General features: G+C 37.1%; 1 protein-coding gene across 5 annotated transcripts in view; it reads left to right on the plus strand.

The window, feature by feature from the left end:
- The window catches only part of EPHA6 (EPH receptor A6), a 986,592-nt gene that overhangs the window by 864,789 nt on the left and 97,682 nt on the right, over positions 1 to 24,121 (plus strand). The gene's annotated exons all lie outside the window — the stretch shown is intronic.

A 24,121-nucleotide genomic window follows, 5' to 3' on the forward strand; every position in this document is an offset into this window, starting at 1 on the left:
TCAAAATATTTTTATGATATTCTCATTTTCTAACTTTACACATCATTTTAAAAGATGCAACTCCATTATTGAGTTCTTTCTATTTCATGTTCTGTGCATTTTTTTTGAAACTTTGCTCTATTCCACTACTCCAAAATAAAATGCAAGTTTAATATTGTGTATGGAATATTTTATGCCTTACTATATTTGCTTTGTAGAAACGTTCTCTATTAATTTACCAATGATATTTTTTACAGATTCTTCAACAAAGAAATTGTTCTAAGGAAAATAATCTCTCATTGTCTGATATACTACGTAGCATTGTAGCAGTATCTATTGATCTTTTAATTTGACCAAAAAGCTTCATAAAAATAAAAATCTATCAATTCTGAAAACAGTTTGTTCAGTTTAGAAAAAGCAGTATTGTTAACTCCATTTTTAAATTGGAAAGTATAATTATTTTCATTTTTCTCAAGGTCTTTATTTTCTTTTAATTTATAAATTTATAACTTAAAACAATTTTTGACATTATAAAAAAATGAATGTAAGATTTTTCCATTAAGCATATTTTTTCCAGTGCTGAAGAATAATGTTTAAAACTGTTACATATTAAAAAATATAATATTTACGAAAATTGCAACAAATACAATCTACTAAAAGAATAAAATATGATGGGACATAACTAGTAGACCCTTTGGCAGTAAGCCTATATAGATAGACTTGAAATTTAATGAAATAATAGTTTAACTACTTTTAAAATGGTAAGCCTATAACTAAATGTAAGATACTGAGGAAATTAGCAGATAACTTAAATTTTTATGCCTATGTAAGTTTTGTTACATCAGATTTAACATCCAGACTCTAGGCATTTTCTGTCTTATGTGATTATAGAGAGTAAGAGGCCTACGACAGTACTGTTTAAAATTTAGATTGGACCGCAGACTTAATTAACAAATTAGGTAACCAGAATATTAGCACTCTAAAAAATGCCTTCGAAAAGCTGTAGACTATGTCTTGATTAAGAAATAAGTCTCTGAATTTATAAGGTATCAATTAAACAGCAAATAATATAATCAAGTTCTTTTTTAAGTCTCAGAACTACCTTACTGTTCAGAGGATTGACTTTATGATGAACATGGACATTCCATACTTAAAATAGCAAAGCTCTTGCCTTTAAAGTCTTTGTACCTTGATAGCGTAGAAGGCTCGTGCTGCCTTGCGATTCAGTCCATTAAGTGTTGTCACAGAGGTCTTAAAAAGAAGTATGGAAGTACCAGAAAGCAGAAGTCTGAAGAAGGTTTCACAAAAGGACAACATTTGAACCAGATCTTAGGAGAGTTGATGAGGCTGACAGCTGGAGGCAAGGTAGTCCAGATGGAGGAACGAGAAAGAGAACAGACGTAGAAAGGCAAAAAAGTGAAGCGGCATGTTGATGAAAATTTGGGGCCAGGAGCGATGGAGGGGCCAGATTCCTGGAATGGTTGTAAAGGTACCTGAGCGGCACTCTAAATTTTTGTCTAGCAGCTAGGATACCGGCACTGACTTATTTAAACAGGAAATAACAAAAATAGATCCATGTCTTAGAAGATATTATTGACGATAGTGTGAAGAAAGGAAAGAGAGTTTGAAGGACAGGACAAGTAGCAGGAAGACCAGTGAGGCATTATTGCAATAAACCAGAATGGTCATATGGCTTTAATGAGGACAGTGACAGCTGGAATAAAGAGGAGAGGAGATAAATAACATAAATTAACGTATCTTGTATGTTGTATGTTCCTTATGATGCAATCACTAATTGGTTATGAATTGTAAGGAAAAAGGAGGATTTAAGGATGGCACTAATATTTCTAGACTGAACAGCTGATTAAATGGAGGTGCTGTTAATCAAGACAGAGGATCCCTATTAGAGATGACCTGGCTGATGGTATTAGATTACAAAGCAAAATTATACCAGAAGGTGACAGACATTCTGTCTCAAGTGTGAAATGATGCCAAATGATCGTTGGCATTCTGTCAAAACTTTGTTTATAACTTTTAGAGCTTTATATGAATGTACTCAGCCCCCAAATACTTTTCACATTTTGTGTTAAAAATAACGATAGAAACCTGTGTAGTAAAAATACATGTGAATTCAAGCAAACCCTGTGTAATAAAATACACAGGAAGAATGCTCATGTATATGAAAAGGATTCTTTGTTTTATAAAAACATCTGCATGAAAATAACTTTAAAGAGAAAACTCCCTTGATACATACACATTTTTATGTATAATTCAGTTTTTTTAAGTTGTATCTATATATAACTTTCTTGGAACATATGTTTTACCTTAGATGATTTTGATTTTTTTTCTCTTGCTATATAACTCTAATTGCTATTTTCTCATTATTTGCGAATGTTTTTCATAATCTGTGTTAGGAAGGATTTGGAGGAAAGAGAGGTTGTGAGAGCTTAAAAACAGGAAGACATCATGGATAAAGGTTGGGTTTGTGGGGCAGTTGGGGGGAAGGTTTGTAATCTTCAAAAAATTAGAACAGTCTGCTACATGGAAGCTATCCCTTTCTAATCAAAATTGGGGCAGAATAGACATTTTCCATTAAAATGACTTCGCCAATTTAGAGAGCCACAAATCACAACAAAGAGCAATCAGAACTGGTTACAGAAGACAGTCGGGAAAGATGGCATGAGCAGTGCAAGCCCAGCTCTGGTTATGGTACGGGACTGGTCCTCATGCAGAAGAGACGCAGAGGAGCCATAGGGGCCAGAGGGGCCAGACCAGAAACCAACGTGCCAAGAGCGATTACCTTCAACAGAGAATCTTTTAGAGCCCCGTTTAAAAGTCATATATGTGTGATATATAAGACAGTATTATCCGCATTTCAAAATACACTAAAGTAAATAAAAAGTGAGGTTTAAACATAAGTAGAAATTCAAATATTGCCTTCTTCAACTTGAGCGTTTTTGCATGCTGTGCCCTAGGTCTAAAACGTACTCATTCGCTGTGTACTTTATACAGTTTATTACAGCGCTATCATATTTCAGGCACTACTCTTTGGAAGGCCAATTGTGAAACAGCTTCTCTAATTGTCAGTCCCGAAAAAGGACTCCCATTCCATGTGGAAAAGAGCAAAGATCGTCCCTATGCCAACCACCAGAAATGTGTGTCCATACACACCGCTGCATCCTGGGCTAGTGTGAAGGTCCACCAGGCACTGGTTATCTGTTTGCCTGAATCCAGTGAAAGAAAACATATTCACAAGTTATGTGAAATGGGTTTGTTTCTTATAGATAACTAGCAAGGGACCGAAGTCTTGGGTCCATCGTGTGAGAGTTCCCCCAAGGCTGAAGAAGCTGAACAGGAAAGACGTCGTCTTGATGTGAATGCCCCACTTAGCCCACCCTGGGTTATATACCTCAGGGGCCACACGACACACTGGGAAAAGCTGTAAAGGACATCCTGCTTCCAGGGAAGAGAGGAACAAAACTCCGGTTCTGTCCCATGAAGCTCCTTCCTAACTCAAGTTATTCAATTTCCTTGGAGGGACGGGTTTCAGGCAGTTCCTCCCTATCTGCGGATATTGTATTCCTAGGACATTCTACAGTTAATTCTTCTAAACTACCAGCAAGAAAAGGAAGAGCACTGGATTGGTCCAAGGCCACTCAAAGAACCAAAAATAAAGGGATTATTGAGAACAGATAAATGGCTACTCAGGAGTAAGACCAATGAATAGGACCAAGAGTAATCAAATAAAGCATCTAGTAAAACTCATATGTTGTACGGACAGCAAGAGTGGACAGCGCAGCATGAAAGGTAACGAGTTGTAGCAGAAGTTTTTTCTGGTGTAGCATGTAAACCCTCAACTCAAATATATCAAGCCTTTTCAAAGGAACTTTAAGATGTGATAACGGCATAAAAATCAAAAAATATGTATTATGGGCCATGACAGAAGGAAATAAATGCACAAAAATAGGATTAAATGAGAACAGAGCCCTCGGTTTTACATGCCAATTCTACGACAAGCTTACAAAGCACTTAGGAGAGATCAGTGAATGATTAGGGTCCGCACCTAACAATACACATATAATCAGTGTTATGTGGCTTAATTAATCTGCATAAAAGTTACTAATAGTTCACACTGTTTTCATCTGATTACATGGTCTCCTGTCTGTTTATAATTTAGGTGCTAAGAAATCACTGCCTTTTCTGAATTTAATGCACATCCACATGGACAACTGTTTCATAACCAGTTCCAGAGGAGGGACTTTCTCATTTGAATATTGCTAGGCAACCCAGTCTTAAACTTACATTGAAAATGCTAAGCCTCTTTGCTCTCAATTATGGAAATGAGGCCCTATTTACCTAAAAAGAACATTAAAAGATATATTATGGTGCAAACTCATCCATGTTAAGAGATAAGTTTCATTTAAAATATAATGGCAGTTAATGTTCAGATTTTTCAAAAAGTTCTCATGAGTAAACTTACCATATTTTAAAGATCAAAGCAAAAAAAGTAGAATAATTTATTGCCATACCTGTTAAAAATTTATGATTCCTTGATTTTAACTTTCAATTGCATCGATTTTGTGTTATCCATGGCAAATTTTGGTTGTGTTTCTTTGACAGCAGCAATTCCGTAGAAGTACTTTCTTTGTTGAAAAACAGAGCCTCATTATTGACAATATACAATCTGCATAATTACAGTTCTGTTAACATCTTAATTCTGTTTACTTTGCATTCATAGGACCTCTTCCAAGCTCTAATACTTAACCTCTGCTAGTCTCCATAAATTCTGAGAAAAGTCAAATTTTCTACCAGTCTAAGAAGGCATGGCCTATACCCAATTTGGAGATAATTGTAGCAAATAAACAAGCAACATCAGGGGAAGGTACTTAATGTGTGTTTTAAAGTTAGAGAAGATTCTCCTTCACCTACTTTAGGTGTTCGTGAATTGGCTTCACTTTTTGAACCTAATTTTTAAGCCTTGAACATGTCCAACTTTAAGAATAAATATTTTTGCCGGGCGCAGTGGCTCAAGCCTGTAATCCCAGCACTTTGGGAGGCTGAGGCGGGTGGATCACGAGGTCAAGAGATCGAGACCATCCTGGTCAACATGGTGAAACCCCGTCTCTACTAAAAATACAAAAAATCAGCTGGGCATGGTGGCGCGTGCCTGTAATCCCAGCTACTCAGGAGGCTGAGGCAGGAGAATTGCCCGAACCCAGGAGGCGGAGGTTGCGGTGAGCCAAGATCACGCCATTGCACTCCAGCCTGGGTAACAAGAGCGAAACTCCGTCTCAAAAAAAAAAAAAAAAAAAAGAATAAATTTTTTTACACAAGTGAGATCTGCCTTTAAGTGCTTTCATTTAACATGAGTTAATGAGATTCGTCTGGAGATCATGCCCAACCTTTTAGGAAAACATACCCAGAACTTTCACTCACTTGTCTCTTAAATTAAAGTAACCCTTTAAAAACCTGTAAAAAGTTTGCAGCCAGAAAAAAAATTTTAAGGTTTCAACTATAACAACCAGTGCACTGAATAAAAGGACTTTCACTGAAAAAAATGTTACTGATTTTTTTTTCTGTTGAAATCCTGCGGCAGGATTCTCCCTCCTGAAGTCATTGAAGGTGGGGCTGACAGTGTACCACGTACCACTGAGTACGTGCTCAAATGCATTTTACTCTAACTCTACCCTAGTTCAACTGGGTCTAAGCTGAAAAATTACTTCCACTCAATTTTTCTGTAAGGCTTGACCAAGCCAAAAATGGAGGGGCTTTGCCTGCTATAGGCACAAAACAGGCACTTAGGTAGAAAATCATGAAACCAATTGTGTTAGTCTATTCTCAGGGTGTTAATAAAGACATATCCAAGACTAAGTGATTTATAAAGGACAGGGGTTCATTGACTCACAGTTCCACATGGCTGGGGAGGCCTCACAATCATGGCAGAAGTGAAGGAGGAGCAGAGTCACATCTTACGTGAGGGCAGGCAAGAGAGAGCCTTTGCAGGGGAACTTCCATTTATAAAACCAAATCTCATGAGACTTATTCACTACCAAGAGAACAGTATGGGGGGAAACCGCCCTATGATTCAATTATCTCCACCTGGTCCCACCCTTGACACATGGAGATGATTACAGTTCAAGGTGAGATTTGGATGGGACACAGCTAAACCATGTCACCTGCTACCCAACAAAAAGCTGCATATAGCAGCATAAATGGAATATAAGAACAAGCTTTTTCAGAGAATTCACTGGGAAATTCAGATAAAAGAAATGGCATAGAATATAAAAACAAGCTCCTTCAGAGAATTCACTGGAAAATTCGAATAAAAGAAAAGGCAGCTTTTTAAGGCAAACCTAAATTCAGCCACATAAGAATGAGGAAAAGTGAGAAAAATAGCAGCGTTACCCCGATGCTATGATGTGAAGATTTAGATAACTTATTGTTCAGTAATAAAGGTGATAAGTAAGTAAACCTTGGAAAAGTGAAAAAAATAAAATCCAGGCTGAATCAACAAAATTCATCTATTAAGAAAGGAGCTATCCCACTTGGGAGAAACAACAAAATGACTATTCACACACACACACAAAAAAAATAGTTCTGTGGTAGATACTATGCTAGTAGTCAGTCAAAAGCGGTCAAATGTATTGACCATTATAATTAGCGAAGTGGAAGAAATCTATGTGCCAGTACCAGGTTTTCTAAATTCACAGGAAAATAGTGCTGTTGATGCAGCAAATGTTTGATAGATTAATTAATGAAGAGTTTCTGATAGTTATTATATGCCTTTTTCAATGTAAACTTTTTGTAAAGAATATTCAAATTATCTACAAATGATATTTTCTTAAAAATGAGTAGTGTCCACGTCTTGAGCCCATTTGTCAGAAAGCAAATCCACCACAATGGGGATGAAAGAGCAACACACTTAGCAAACGAGAGAGAGCATGTGCTAAATGCATGATAAGAGGCTTCAATAACTGTTTGAGGTGTGAACACCATAAACATCCGCTTGGATCATAGCCATAGAGACCTAAAATCTTAATGGTACTTGTCCGGGATGGTACTATCAGAAGGGCACGAAATTGTTATGAAATATACTGCTTAGGTGAACAGCGGCAGATTTTAAGCCTATGATGGAAGTGGGGATTAATGCAATACCAAAGGAAATTACTACCTAAAGAATTACTTCCTGAAAAGCTCTCATCTATGAAGCTTCGGAAACGACAGTTTGTGATCATTACAGAGTTATTTTTAGTAAGGCAAATGAAAAAGATTTTAAGATTATCATGCACAAAGGAAAAAATGATGAAAGGGTAGCTTCATCAAAAATTTTGAAAATAGAGAGATCCGTCTGGCTCAGTCATACATACTATTAAGAAGGAAAGCCAAGCTTTGGGAAAACCTCTGTATTTTATTTGTGCAAAGCACAAACAAAAAACCTTAAAAACAAAACAAGAAATCTTGATTACATGTAATAAGCCTTTTGTCTCTTCGATGTGTTTTAAAGGAGAGGACTTTACTGGGGAGGCTGAGACAGGAGAACTGCTTGAACCCTGGAGGCGGAGGTTGCAGTGGGCCAAGATCGTGCCAACTGCACTCCAGCCTGGGTGACAGAACGAGACTGCATCGCAAAAAGAAAAAGAAAAAAAGGAGAGGATTCTAAGACGTACACCTTGGAAGTCATTATTTAAGACAAGAGAATGCTGAGAAATTCCAACTTTCTTTTCAGCACTCAAGATTTGGTGTGATTTACAAGTGGTTGTTTTGTTTCAATTTTGTCCTAAAGTAACATTTCTTATAGATTTGTGACAAGCAAGAGATTTCATCTTTTACATTTTTGAAAGCTTTTCAACACCTGCAATAATATACTGCTTAATGGCTTCTTTATTAATTGCTGATAATAACAATAAGAAATAGGTAGAAAGAAAGTGATTGAAATTATAAGAACATTGTTTTAGTAAAATTGCATTCATATATTCTCTAATATCACTGTTAATCACAACCCACCAATCTGTAAACCCAAAACAATCTTTAATATGTTGCAAAAGCAATGAAAAATCTGCAGTAGAAAGAAGCAAATGTAGCAAATGTTAAAGCATTTACAATGATGGGTTAGGATATTCACAAGCAGACAAGAAAATTCACAAGCAGAGGGGAAAGTCTCTAAAAGAATTTTTTTGAGATGGAATCTCACTCTATCAGCCAGGCTGGAGTGCAGTGGTGTGGTCTCAGCTCACTGCAACCTCTACCTCCTGGGTTCAAATGATTTCTCTGCCTCAGCCTCCTGAGTAGCTGGGATCACAGGCATGTGCCACCATGCCTGGCTAATTTTTATATTTTTAGTAGAGATGGGGTTTTACCATGTTGGTCAGGCTGGTCTCAAACTCCTAACCTCAGGCGTTTGGATGGGACACAGCTAAACCTGTGTTTACTTTATTTTTTAAAATTTCGGGCGATCTGCCTGCCTTGGCCTCCCAAAGTGTTGGGATTACAGGTGTGAACCACCACGCCCAGCCCCGCTAAAAGCATTTTTAACACAAAAGGATGCCTATAGTCTCGATAAGATCCAAGACAGATGATTTATAAAATCACAGAATACATAGTATTTTAACACTTACAAATATCTGAAATATATCTAGTCCTTCTAACCTAAATGCTAATCAGCGAGGAATAATCAAATGTTAGTTACAGTTCTCAAGATATTTTCCATAGAGTTTGATGACTAAGAATCTCATGAAATGCCGAGTGCTTTTTGTTCATGTGTTAGCAGCATTCAGCATTGTCTAGTTCAGAGTAACTCTCCCTGTTCCTACGATTTTAGAACAAACCCAGACTAAATTGATTTACTGAGAAAGATCAATCAGCACATGTCCAGCAAGTAGAGAGTACAATGTCATTGGCCCATCTTGCTTGTACAGAAAAAAGAGACAAAGTAAAACTGTACACAAACATGCTGACATTATTTATTTATTTTTGACAACTTTTTTTTTTCAGGTTCAGAGGGTACCTATGCAGGTTGGTTACAAGGGTAGGTAAATTGTGTGTCACTAAACTGTGGTATATGAATGATTCCATTACCCAGGTAGTGAGCATAGACCCCAATAGATAGTTTTCAACTCTTTTCTCACCCCCGTCTAGTAGTAACAAGTATCTATTTTTCCTTTCTTTATGTCCATACATATTGAATGTTTTGTGCCCACTTAAAAAGAATATACCTGCTGATGTTAAATCTAGAGTTGCAAAGGTATCAACAGAGGAAACAAAGTCATTGTTAATGCTTAATTGCTAGTTTCATCTCTGACATGAAAAAAATGCTTTTTTACTTCAACAATAAACATCTAAGAAGAAAAACATAAATGCCAGACAAACCACATGAAATCTTTTTGGGAAAGCTTACTTATTATCCTCATGCTCAGTGTAAAAAGCTTCACATCAAGAGCAAACAAAGTGAAAAAATAATTACTGATTATTTATGCTGTTTGCGGCAGAACCTATTGGCTGCCCATTGAACTTCTCTTGTTATTTCTTCCTGACTAATGAAATCCTGAAATTTGGATGTTTGCAATGAGCTCAGATCCAAGAAATAAATCAGGATTTATATGTCAGTTATACTTATATCACTTTCCTTTAGACACATAAGTTTTACACTTTGACTGGTCACTTAAATATAATAGAAATCAGATGAGGAATTTCTGGGAAAATTTTTAGTTGAAATCTATCAAAAATAGGTTCGAGTGGGGAGCTTGTTAGTACTGGCCCTTTCACTTTCTTTATTGCTTTGAATATGGTTTTGGGAGGATATAACGCTTGGAGCTATGACAGCCTCTTGCAGATATGAGTCAACAAGCCTGAGAAGTTAAACCCAATGCTGAGGAAGGCCAAGTAGGAAGATCTAAGGAGCCTGTTCCCAGATGAAATTGCTGAATTTCTGCATCAAAACAGAAATAACTTATTCCAGTTTTCTATTTGTAATTTAATTAAATGTCTTATTTGCTTAAGCCCCTGAGTGTTGGGTATGTATTGACTCTATGACTTATGTCTGAAGACATTCTACCTGATATAGTAATCAACAAATAAGAAAATTTACGTATTAATAGCTAACATAAATAGAAAAATAACAAAATGAAGAGTTTAATAATGTATCTCCACAATCACACAAACTAGATATAAGGACACTATAAATGTACAGTTAGTTTGGGGGCTCAATAATCATAATTTACTTATGTTACATATATTCTTAACATCAGTCACTAAATTAGCCAGTGGGGTAAATGGTGCTTAGAGTCTCAGAAGGAAGTAGGATTACATCAAACTAAAAAGCTTCTGAACAACAAAGGAAACAATCAACAAAATGAAAAACAGCCTACAGAATGAGAGAAAATATTTGCAAATCACACCTTTCTGATAAGGAGTTAATATGCAAAATATGTAAGGAACTCATACAACTCAATAACAATAATAATAACAATAACCTGGTTAAACATGGGCAAAAGACCAGAATAGGTATTTCTCAAAAGAAGACATACAGATGACCAACAGATATGTGAAAAGACAGTCAACATCACTAATCATCATGGAAATGCAAATAAAAGTGCAGTAAGATGTCACCACACACCTATTTGAATGGCTATTATCAAAAAGACAGAAAATAACAAGTGTTGGTGAAGATACAGGGAAAAGTAAACCCTTGCACACTGTGCATGGTAATGTAAATTGGCATAGCTATAATGGAAAACAGTAAAGAAGTTCCTCAAGAAATTAAAGATAGAATTACCACATGATCCAGCAATCCCACTTAGGTATATGACCAAAGGAACTGAAATCAGTATCTTGAAAAGATTCTGCACTCCTGTGTATGCTGCATCATTGTTTGAAATAGCCAAGATATAAACACAACCTAAATATTTCCTGATGAATGAATGGATAAAGAAAATGTGGTGTGTGAATTATTATTCAGCCCCCAAAAGGAAAAAACTCCTGCCATTTGCAAAAACATAGATGATCCTAGAGGACATTATGCTAAATGACATAATCCAGACCCAGAGAGACAAATATCACATGATATCATTTATGTAGAGAATCTAAAATAGTCATTCTCGTAGAAGCAGAGTAAAATGGTTGTTGCCAAGAGCTGCAGGGAGAGGGAAATGGGAAGATGTTGGTTAAAGGCTACAAAGTTTTAGTTCGGATGAATATTTCTGCAGAGCTAATGCATAATAGTAAAGTTAACACTACTATATTGTATGCTAGAAATTTGTGGAGAGGGTAGATCTTGAGAGTTCTCACCAGAAATTTTAAAAAATAAAGGTAGGCCGGGCGCGGTGGCTCAGCCTGTAATCCCAGCACTTTGGGAGGCCGAGGCGGGTGGATCACGAGGTCAAGAGATCGAGACCATCCTGGTCAACATAGTGAAACCCCGTCTCTACTAAAAATACAAAAAACTAGCTGGGCATGGTGGCGCGTGCCTGTAATCCCAGCTACTCAGGAGGCTGAGGCAGGAGAATTGCCTGATCCCAGGAGGCGGAGGTTGCGGTGAGCCGAGATCGAGCCATTGCACTCCAGCCTGGGTAACGAGAGCGAAACTCCATCTCAAAAAATAAAAATAAAAATAAATAAATAAATAAAAAACAAAGGTAAATTTGTGAGGTGATCAATATGTTAACTAGCTTGACTGTGGTTATGAATTTACAATGTATATTAAAAACATCAAATTTTATACCCTATATGGACAATTTTTGTCAATTACATTCAATAAAGCTGATAAAGTGCTGGGGAGGAAACATTAAATAATCATGCTCTTGGGTATGTAATCACAGCCTGAGGTTCTATACAACAAATGTGTGAGGGCCTATTGTTATGATAGGTACTGTTCAAATACTGTTCTGGTCACCGGACATATTCCACTAAATAAGCTTTCTTCATACAGTTTACAGTCTTGAGGATGGAAGAAATAAAAAATATATTTTAAAAGTTTTTTTTTTAAATCTAATCTCAGATTGTGATAAATACTGGCCACATATAACAAAAAATAAAAGTGAGTAGCTACCTTGAAAGACATGGGAGGAAATACTTCTTCAGTAAGGCTGTCACCTTTGAAATAAGACCTGGAAATTATAAGGATACCAGCCAAGAAAAGATTTGAAGTCAGAATGTTCAAAGATGAGAGAAAAACAAATATAGCTCCTAAGACGGAACAAGCTTGGCATATTTTAAAACCAGAAATAAAGCCAAGATGGTTGACACACTGAGAGGTGGGGTAGAATGTTAAGGAAGCAAGGACAGAAGAGCCAGGTGCTGTAGGAACTCAAAGGTCATGGAAAGGAGTGGAAATTATATTCTATCTACAAAAGGTAGCCATTGGAAGATTTTAAGCAGAGGGTGACACACGATTTGTGTTCTAAAGAGCTCACTCTGGCTAATTTGTGGAGCATGACTTACAGAGGGTAAGGGAGAGATATAGCAGAGATCCATTTGCATAACCCTGGACAATAAATGATGATGTGTTGGTGTATGCTGGTAAAGAAGAAATGGAGAATTGTCAAGATACTTGGGATATGGGATTTCTTGCAGCAATCCATATGCCTGAGAAATATATATATATATATATATATATATATATATATATATATACACAGACACATACATACACACATATGTTTTTTGTGTATGTTTGGGGTTTTTTGTTTTTGTTTTTGTGGATGAGGAAATTGAGGCCCAAAGAAATGACGGACACATGTCACACGGCTGTTCCATAGGAGTTGATGTCTGTTAGCCATTGCAGTCACAGTGTTTGGGACAAGTGCCTGTCCCACAATCGAATTCTCCTTCTTCCCCGGTAGTTCCCACTGCCAGCTCTCTTGTGTCATGTGCACACTCCCTTCAATCTCTCACTTCTGAGACTTGCAGAAGGCAATGGGTATCAGCAGCTGAAAGTCTCTGAAGGTTGAGAAAAAAAAGAGAAAGATCTCTTAGTCTTTGGTGATAAATGTTACAAATGCAAACATATCTCAAAATGGTTTTGTGAATTTACTTATCGATCTTGTCAAATTATTCTACAGTGAGTATTGTACTTTTATGGTAAAGGAAAGAAAATAATATACATTATAAAAACATAGAAATTGCTCCTGGCAGAGTTCCAAGATAGGCTTCTGTTTGGTATATCTAAATTTTTTTCTCGCTGGTATTAGTCACTAAACAACATGTTTGTTTGATTGTTTCAATGCTACTTCTTTAATCAAAAAGATGACTGGAGGTCACTTCACCGGGCAACATTTATTTTTAAATGAAAGATAAAGAGATTAAGAAAATAAATATTACTACTAGTGATTTTTTAAATGGAATTCTGGGCAATATTCCAAGAAACCTCAGATTCTTACCCAGAGTTTCAAATCTAATACCCATTCCTCAATATCACCATGAGGCCTACCACAAGCCCCAGAATTAGCAACTTTTCCAAACCTATAAATAATGATTCGGAGATCTGAAGCTAGAGAAATTGCTACAGAATCTTAAAGTGTGTTTTTTTAAGGATAAAAAATTTCAAATATTATAAAAATGTATCCATATCCTTATTAATAAATAAATGCCTTTTTTTTTTTCATTTACTCTATTTTCCCACCTGGCTCTCCTTTGGTTGGTTTATGCCAGCTATTTACTGATCGGGCTTATATAGGTCAAACCATTGCAGGCATGATTTCTTGCAGGAAAGCAAAAGAAGGTTACCGAAAGATGACGGCAAAGAGCTTTCCTCAAACGCTCCCTTGGGCCTCTCTGTCTCTGCAAGGAACAGCTCTGAATGCATCTATGATCCATCAATATTTTCATATATTCATATTATTCCCTGTTCCCATTAACATAAGCACACCAAGTTTTACTGTACCTGGTTTTGCTTCTTTAAACTTGCAATAAGAACAGGGTATTATCATATGAAGTATGTACATTACTCAGTTGTTTAACCATCCACTTAATCAGTGTATAATATGTGTCACAAATAGGCAGCTGCTAAATGAATTATACATAAAGATAATGCTTTCTAGATTACTCCTGTCTGTATATATTGCATAATTTAGGTCCTGGTCCTTAATTCTCTTCTTTTTGTAGAAGCTGAATCATTACCCTGTCCTTTAAGGAGTCCAAATGTTTGTTTTTCATGTATGCTATAAAAGTAAACTTTTTAAGAGAAAGCAACATTTTAAATGTGTGTTTATAGAATGTATTTCTCTAAAGGCTCTTTTTTTAGGAAAATTTTCAGGCTATGTTTCTTAGTTAAGATGAATCTACATGTAAAAATAATTGCCACTAAAGGAAAAGCATAAATTCGATAGAACCAAGTTGTTTGCTTACATAAAGACTAATAAAGAAGTCAAAGAATAAACTATTCTATTCTCATCTCCACCCTACCCTCTATAGGTTTCATAATCAAGGCATTTCTGTAGCACAATATGGATATGGAGTCATTAAGAAATGAAAATATTGCAGATATAATATGGTAGAGAAAACAGTAGGTTATAAACTTGGAGGTGTGATTTTAATCTCAGCTTGGCCATAATTCAGTGAACAGACATGGATCATTAATTTTAAATCCTTGTACCTCGGTTTCCACTTCTTAAACAGAATTAATAAAACTGACCACTCTACTTTACAAAATGTTATAAGAATCAGGAGGATAATAAATCAGCTAAATTATAGATCCTAGCCATTACTGAAACTAACAGCATAGAAGTCACCAGAGACACTTACTGAAAATGCAGATTCACAGTTTCAGCCCCTGAAATTCATTTTTATTCAGTGTATCTGAGGGCAGAAGAGCAAAAATTTCTAATCTGGAAATTCAGGTTTTTAATAAACACCCAGGTGATTGTGAAACAGGTTATCTAAGGGCTCCATCTTGATTAAGTGCCCACCGCAATCTTGACACATATCCAATTATTTCCTCCTCCAGCCTTACACATCATTAGATAAGACAGAAGGCATAAGCAGGTAAAAGAACCGTCAATATAATAGGAAAGGGGAGGAAATAGGAAGGGAAGGGAAGGGACGATGGGCAGTTAGGGCTGTTACGGTTACGCTAAGCATACTGCACAACAGAAACTAATAATTTCCCTGCCATTATTCTTAACAGTATGCTATTCTATCTCACACCACACGTTTGTTTTTAGCTGCTAATATGAGCTAGTTTTTCATGTAAAACATGCTTTATAATGAAAAGGGAGATTATGAGCCCTGATTTTTTTTTTCTGGTATTCCTTTGGTTGGATTCAGTATTTTCCTTCTTGTGTTGTCTTCTCTTTAATATATGTATGACAATCATTTTTCTCCAATATAGACCAATGTAAAAATGCATGTCTCTTCCATGGCACTTATTGAACACCTAAACGTTTTGTGAAAATACTTTAAACTATGATATAACTATACCCTGTGGTCAGAACACGAACAACTTTTCTCAGACAGTCATGTCATTCGGTTGCCCCAGGTGCTTAATTTTATCTCAAGAGTCTTAAAACAATTACATATTATTTCAGATTATTCCATGAAACTTTAATATCTCTAAAGTCAATAGGGTTTTAAGGTACCTGGAAATGATTAGTTTTGCTTGAACGCCAATATACCTTATGGGAAATAGAAGAAACTGCGGTAATTGCAGTTTCAAGGGTTTTGACCAAGAATATTCCTCCTTGTTCTAAGGTGAAATTCATATTCCGCATTCAACATTGGAAGCTACAGTAGTCTCCAGATCACTTTATTAAAACTGCACATGTTGAAGGTAAAAAAGACACAAAAGCATAAAGCACCAATGAGTCACAGTACATTTATATAGGAATGCCCTCTTGTGGTGAATGAACAGAACCCAGGATATTTGGGAAGGTTGCTGAAAATCAAGAAAGAGCGGTTATGGTTTTTGTTTTTCTTTCTTAGTTTAATATTTCTTTCTTAGTTTAATATTTAATATTGAGATAGAAAATGTACATATTGATAAGCCCTGATAAACTGGGATTTTACTTAATATGTATATTTATTAAAGCTTAATAACCCTGAACTATCTACCCAAAGAGGGAGGAGCCAACGAAACTGTCTGCTAGTGTGTAACTGCGAAGTTTCCCGGACTGAAGTTGGGATTCCAACAGTGGACTTTTAACTGATTTAGTCAGTGTTTTCATCTATACAGTTTAAGATAATGAGAAACATAATCCCAGTAAAAAGATCAAATGTAAAATTAGAGAAAGGAATTATTAAAGTGAAAAGTTTGTGTTTAGAACAAATCAGGTAGAAGAAAGAAAAGAGTAGAGAGAAACTTCCATTGAAAAGAGAAAAAAAACATGTAGACTTTTCCGTGACATTTTTAAATGCCAGTGCCAAGTTATCCTGCATATGAGTGAAATTCATGCTTTTGAGAACATTGAAGAGATGATGAAAATGTCCCACAGAGCAAGAGGGCAACTATGATTTCAGAGCAAGGTGGTGAGGCAATGAGAGTTTCTACATGTTGGCTCAGTAGCTTATATCAAATGTCCTATATTTTATAATCTAATTGATACACATGGGGGGAAAAAGAGAGAGATACAAACCCAACAAGCTGATTTAACTCTAATTAAGGAAGAGAAAAGCAGGAAAAGGATAAACCTGAAGAGAATATTAAAACGTAAGCTACCACAGCGATTTTCTGTCGTATTGGGAAAGTTAGCAGAGGTCATAATAGCAATTGCAGGCACTGCTTTGAAAATTAAGTGGTACTTATTATGCTTACGTATTAATGAAGTTTGAATAAAATAATTATAAATTATTTTCCTGCAATACACAAATTATGCTTTAATGTATATCATCACAGAGTTTAGGACACATTTGTTCACCACCATTACAATTTATTTAAGTACTAGAAATGGCACAGAAAGATATAAGGCATTTTAGCACCTAGTAGTATCATACAGGAAAGTATTTGTAGATGGGTATTGTTCTTATGCTGAAATAGAAAAACATAAGGAAATCTCAAGAACAGAACATTACCTTTTCTGTGATCATTTAAATTCTGTTTCTGGTTACATATTCTTATGTGTATTTTTTTTTTTAATTTTTACTCTTGAAACTCTATAAAACATTACAGAAAGAGGACTATAATAAGTCATATGTAATATCATTCATTATGCTCCCTTCAGTATTTTGCACTGTTCTCTTGATTTTTTAATATCGCTGTGTATTCATTTTCACTAGCTACCTAGCTTTCAATTTGCGAGATTAATCTAGGTCACATTTTCATCAATATAGTTTCTAGTGAAAGTTTTTACAAACTCATCATGGCTTGCTACTCCCTGGATTGTAGCCATCCTGCCATTCACAATGGAAAGAAATGAAGTGCAGAGGAATCTGAACTGTGTAATTTGAAGGGTGTTGAGACCAGATTGCCAAGCTCGTGCCCCTCAGTGTATGTATCTTGAATTTAGCCTGTCTGGGACAACACAAGATAAAAGAGAGGATAAGTGAGGCAGGCCGCAATGTCTGAGAAATAAACAAGAATGAGAAAGCCAAAACTGGAATATGAATGTGGCACATTCTGACAGAAATATGCCTCATTAAAACATCGTTCTGTGAGCTCACTTGATTTGCCTGTATTACGCCCAGAATCTTAACTGCCGTAGCCAGAGAGGGCTCACCAGTATAAATGTTGGTAGGTGACAACATCCGCAGAGTATTCTTCAATTCTGAATTCACTGCGATGACAAAGGGATTACTTAAAATAACCTAAACCTGTTTTATGAAAATAAAATAAAATAACATTTTGCCATGTATTAAATTAACCATAGGCTGACTCAACATATGAAAAAAAAGACATCCTAATATTAAATCCCAATTTCTTCTAAGCAAAAATTCGTAAAAAGTATCTAAGACAGTAGTCTTGTTTTTTCTCATCTGAATTCTTCTAGTTTTCAACGTCTCTTTCCTATAGCTTGTCATATTTATCAATATATGTGCTCAAAGTATACTTCAGGTACGGTATTTTCCACTGAATTTCTAAGGTGAACTACTTCCTATAATAAAGTGGAAAATATGAGTTCCCTGCTCTTTTTGTAAATCCAGAAATAACGTCTCTTTGTGTGGTGCTGTAACACCTTTCTGAGTCCTCATATTATATACTGTACCTTTCATATAAATGGAAAATATTGAGAAGGATTTTTTTTATTATGTTATCAAGACAATTTCAGAGTGAAACGAATTGTAGCTTAAGGTCATACTACCAAACGCTGGTCAGCTTACGTGAAGGTGTCTCAAGTCCCTGTGATTATCTTAAGAAAGAAATTAATGTAGTTCAACAGTCCCTGTACTGGCTTTGAGCACTACTGAAATTTTATAGAACATTAGTCTTTATGTGGGTGGGGCACTATTACTGAGACATCTTATAATTCATAAAGCATCATGGTTTTCAAGATGCAAATCCTTCCATCTTTAAGTGAAATAATCAGGTTTTGCAGGCATCCAGACTAAAAATCCTATCAGAAATTACATTAACCGAGGCAACTTTCTCAGAACACAAAACTGGGAGAATTAGAAAATTCTCTCTTGAAGTGAGATCAGTTTCTACTTTCAATGGTAATTATTGCATATTAGTTGGTTATCCTTAACCAGATCGTTAAAAGGAAAATCCTAATACTTGGGTAAAGGAATTCTAAAATTACAGTTACAGTGAGGTTTGTTTTCATTTCAGCAGTCCTCCTTAAGCATTCCTTTCCAGTCAGAACTTTCTGAATATCTCCTTGGGGCTTACACAGACGTATATGCGTTTCAGGGTTATACCTTTGGATTTCCTCTCATTGATCTCTGGTAGTCCTTGTATACAATGTGCGTGATCGGCGTATACAAAATCAGCACAGCTCTGAGACTGCTCCTCAGCAAATTTGCAAAAAGTGCTTTGTTCTCTTGGTATATCCTCTTCCCCAGTATATGCTGATGTCAAAAGCATTGTTTATGTATGATTTAGGCCACCAACCTATCTGATAGGGCTTCCTTATAGGTCTTGGTGACCCTCTGTAGCTCAGAGATTGAGATCTTCTTAGCAATATCTGAAAACTAAGAGCTGAGGGAAAAAAAGAGAAAAGAGAGAAAAGATGGAAGAGGAAGGAGGAATCAATTCCAAGCCTCCTTTGCTTTAGGCTTAGGCAATCAGCCCATCCCTTTCCACAAATATCTCCCGATTCCCACTTTTAAACTTTTTCGTGAATATTAACTTCACACTTGGAAAAAAAAAGACAATAAAGATGAAACACGATTTTAAAGACTATACAAAATAGCAAAGGAATAAGCAAGATATCAACTGGAAGATTAAAAAGGGCTTGGAGGTGCCCTAAGAAAGGGATTCTTCTTTGGTGAAAGTATCTCAGGCCGAGTCACAGACCCTGTCCCAAGATGCAGGGACCTCTCACCTGGAGCGTTCAGACCAAAGGCAGCAAAACAAGCTGACCTCGGAGACAACGCATCCTGGCTCATGTCCCAGCTCAGCTCACCTCTGACAATCCAGAATAAATAGTCTCCCCCTCCTCCTTCAGCTAATTTCCTTTAGAGAAGAATTTTATGGGAGACTTGAGCTATTTCTTCAATCACGAAATAAAATAACATTTGGGGAATCTTTAAAGGTGTCTATATGTGATGGCATCCCCTTAGCATCTGCTGTTAACAAGTGGAATAAGTATTTACTTCAACTAAACTGTCCACCAAGAAAATAGATAAAATGTGCTGTCTCCAGGCGATGCGCTATGTAGCAGGCACTGGCCACCTGGAGTTCTCCATATCCCTTTACCATTTCTGTGTATACCGGCTTCCAATATCTATTTACTGCAACAGTCACCACCCGGGGCCTTGTCAGGGGCCGCGCTAAAGGCTGCTGGAACCCACTTTTCCTGCAGGCAACAAGATCCGGGAAGCAACTTGGAATTTACATCCCACCAGGGACAGTCTTTGACCAAAGACGACTGAGGATATGAGGCACAGGGACCTCAGCCCTCTTGCCTCTGAACAACTCTGATGGGAAATAACGAAAGAAATACACGAGAATGACGAACGCTAAGTTCAGGGTAGGAAGCATCATGATGTAGGATCAGGGGAGGGAATGAGATCTGGAGAAGGAAACCCCGAGGCTTCAGCTGTATTAGAAACAGGTATTTTTAAAGCCAAGAGTTGGATACATCGTTCATCATCAGATTAGTGTTTAAGTGACTTTAGTGTGTTTAGAATATTTTATAATGTTATTTAAAATTAATTTTTAGAAAGATTGATAAGGCAACAACATGCTTTTCACTAAAATTTCAGACGTGCATCAGCATATTAAAAATGTTAATAAAAGATCCAGCCTCGTCACAATCGTCCTTTAAAGAAGGCTCATGTATCCAAATATACAGCCAAAAGAATAGAAGTCTTTAAAACAGAATTCCGTAACTACCAATTCTTCACTTCTCCCACTGACCTCGTTTTTCCTGGTTTCGATCCAGCTCATCAATCCACACACCTTCCCTGTCTTTCCTCACCTGACTTCTCAGCCTGGGTCACATGATCCATCATTTATGCGTTGGTTGGGTGCAGTGGCTCCCCCCTCTAATCCTCAGCCCTTTAGGAACCGAGGCGGGTGGATCACGAGGTCAGGAGTTCAAGACCAGTCTGGCCAACATAGTGAAACTTCATCTCTACTAAAAATTCAAAAAATGAGCCAGGTGTGGTGGTGTGTGCCTGTAATCCCAGCTACTCAGGAGGCTGATGCAAGAGAATTCATGAACCCAGAAGGTGGAGGTTGCGGTGAGCCCAGATTGTGCCATTGCACTCTGGCCAGGGGACCAGTGTGAGACTTGGTCTCGAAAAAAAAAAAAAAAAAAAAAAAATAGAATACACATTAATGCCTTGAATCATCTGACCCCTCACCTCGAGTTTTTTCCAAATTCAACCCTAGATAACACATTTTCCCCTTTTTTCTGATTCTGTTTCCAGACTCCTGAATGTTGCTGTTTATGTAACAAAACTCTACAGATTTGAATTATCTACAACTTGTACAATAGAACCACTGTCTGTAAGCACTTTGAGGAGAGAGATTGTGCTTTTATTGTTATTTCCATCACTTTATTAGTTTGCTAAGGCTGCCATAAGAAAGCATCACAAACTCAGTGGCTTAATCAACAGAATTTACTGTCTCACAGTTATAGAGAGAGAAGTCTGAGATCAAGGACACTACAGGCTTGGTTCCTTCTGAGAGTTGTGAGACGTAATCTGTTTTCTACCTCTCTCCTAGTTTCTGGTGGCTTGTTGGCAATCGTTGATGCTCCTCGGCTGGTAGAAGCATCACCTGTATCTCTGCCTTTACGTGTGCATTCCTGTGTGTACATCTCTGTGTCCAAAATTTCCCATTTCATAAGGACACCAGCGATATTGCATTAGGGACCCACTCTACTTCAGTGTGACCTCATTTTAGAGAAATACTTCTACAGTGACCCTATTTTCAAGTCAAATCATATTTGGGGGAACTAAGAGTTAATTACTTTAACATAAGAATTAAGGGTCCTTAATTAAGAGTTAAGGACTTTAGCATAGGAATTTTGGAGGACAAAATTCAACCCATAACAACCGCTTACGTCTGAGATCAGAACCAATGAGAGGTTGTCTTTCCTTGATCTAAATACAGCCCTCTGGAGAAGAGGCTTTAGTTTTGTTTTTTGGTTTGTTTTGTTTTGTTTTGTTGAGACAGAGTCTCGTTCTGTCGCCAAGTGCCAGGCTGGAGTGCCATGGTGCAATCTCGGCTCACCGCAACCTCCGCCTCCCGGGTTCAAGCAATTCTCCTGCCTCAGCCTCCTGAGTAGCTGGGACTACAGACGCGTGCCACCATGCCCAGCTAATTTTTTATATTTTAGTAGAGACGGGGTTTCACTATGTTGGCCAGGATGGTCTTGATCTCTTGACCTCGTGATCCACCTGCCTCGGCCTCCCAAAGTGCTGGGATTACAGGTGTGAGCCACCGCGCCCGGTGAGGCTTTAGTTTTTTATTCAACAAGTATTTCTTAAACTCAACTGAAGAGTTGATGACATAGTAATTTCTCTTTGGACTTGAGCCCTTTACCTCAGTTAGTGCCCTGTTGTCATATGCTATATTCTAAGAAGTTTGTGTTTTAAGTATTTTCTCACTTACCTCTTTTTATTAAACTGGAGCGAATTATTTTCTATACAATGTAGCCTTGGGACAGACACTACCAAATTCGTTTCCCTACTGGGTTCTTTTGACTTACAAATGCCAGGTTTATTTTGGCTTGCATATGAAGTCTGATTGCGTGCATTCATGATTGAGTTTCCCTTTTGGTTTATTAATCAGAACCATCATATCTCAAGATGATAATTAGCTGGCAGGTTGTGGAAACATATACAAAGTTATTTATAGGTATCTCCTGCTTTCTCTCTGCATCTTAACATTGTCTAATAAATCATGTAACTGTAAAAGTGACTGAAAACCCAGACTAAATCTCTTACTTTGATTGAAAATGTGACATTTTCGGTAAGATTCCTAAACGTTTACAATGTTTATGGTTTTAATTAATCTGCTGCTCTATTTGATCCTTTACTATTTTAAAATGACTTTACAGATATTTTTACCATTCAGCATGGAAGGGTGTTGGGTTCCCCGATGTGAACTTATTTTATACAATATCACCTCAGGAAAGATGGTGCTAAAAATACATAGATACGGCTGGGCACAGTGGCTCAAGCCTGTAATCCCAGCACTTTTGGAGGCTGAGGTGGGGGATCACAAGGTCAAGAGATCGAGACCATCCTGGCCAACATAGTGAAACCGCGTCTCTACTAAAAATACAAAAAAAAATTAGCTGGGCATGGTGGCATGCATCTGTAGTCCCAGCTACTCAGGAGGCTGAGCCGGGAGAATTAATTGAACCCAGGAGGTGGAAGTTGCAGTGAGCCAAGATCGCGCCACTGCACTCCAGCCTGGTGCCTGGTGACAGACCGAGACCCTGTCTCAAAAAAAACAAAAAATACATAGATAGATTTCCATTTTTCCATTTATAATTTAATTTAAACTGTAGAAAAATAAAGTATCATGCAATACATTTGAAGATTTTCCTATCTAAGTGTCTTTTACAAATACTAAGAGAAAGAGTATACTTTGTAGAGAACAGCCTGAGCAAGCTCTTAAATAAGCTGGAAAGCGTGGCCCACTGAAAAGTGCAGCAGACCAGAGTCTGACAGATCAAAATTCTGTCCCCACTTCCCGTATTTGCTGTTCCTCATGGAGCAAAGCAGACTAGTGTGTAACCCAGCAGAAGTACCCGCCCTTGGAAGCTCCTTCCGTTCAAGTCTCTGTTGACTCTTTCGTATCTTCTTGGAACTAAAAGAGCAAGACAGTTAGTACACATGTCTTACAGAGAGAGCGCTGAATAAACTCTAGGTTGCTTTATTAATTTTTCTGACAAGACAAAGATCACAAAGAGAATGCTTACCAAATTTCTCCCTCAGTTTGCGTTATTTTATATTTTGTGTGTGTTTGCTTTTGGAATTGGTCTATGACAACTCATAAAAAGTCTTTTTGGTCGGTGGCTATAGCCACCGAAATACTTGAGATAGCTGACAGCAGCTGCCCTGACAGTCTTGCTTCCAAGTAAAATAGGAGCAAATCAGATCAATTATAACTCATAGATCGACATTTATTAAATAAATAACAACAAATAAATAAATGAATATTAACAAACAAGTAGAAAACCTTCATACAATTTGTTTTAAAAAATCCATGACTCCCAGATTTTTATTCTTATAGGGATCTTCAAATATCTTGCCTGAAAAAAAACATCAAAGAAGACTAAACAACACCCAGGGGCCAAGATTCTGTCAATTTACTGTCTAAGAAGTCAGAAATCCTGAGATTCACCGCTTGAACCATTGGTTATTATTTAGGGATCAGGATCCCTCCTTCACGTGACCAGCTGACCATAGGTCTCCTGGCTTCCTATACCGTAATTATGCAAGAGAAAGAAGTGCCTCTGAAATATTTTTTTTTTTTTTTTTTGAGACGGAGTTTTGCTCTTGTTACCCAGGCTGGAGTGCAATGGCGCGATCTCGGCTCACCGCAACCTCCGCCTCCCGGGTTCAGGCAATTCTCCTGCCTCAGCCTCCTGAGTAG

The sequence above is a fragment of the Saimiri boliviensis genome, chromosome 18 (assembly GCF_048565385.1).
Source record: "Saimiri boliviensis isolate mSaiBol1 chromosome 18, mSaiBol1.pri, whole genome shotgun sequence".
In the NCBI taxonomy this organism is placed as follows: Eukaryota; Metazoa; Chordata; class Mammalia; order Primates; family Cebidae; genus Saimiri; species Saimiri boliviensis.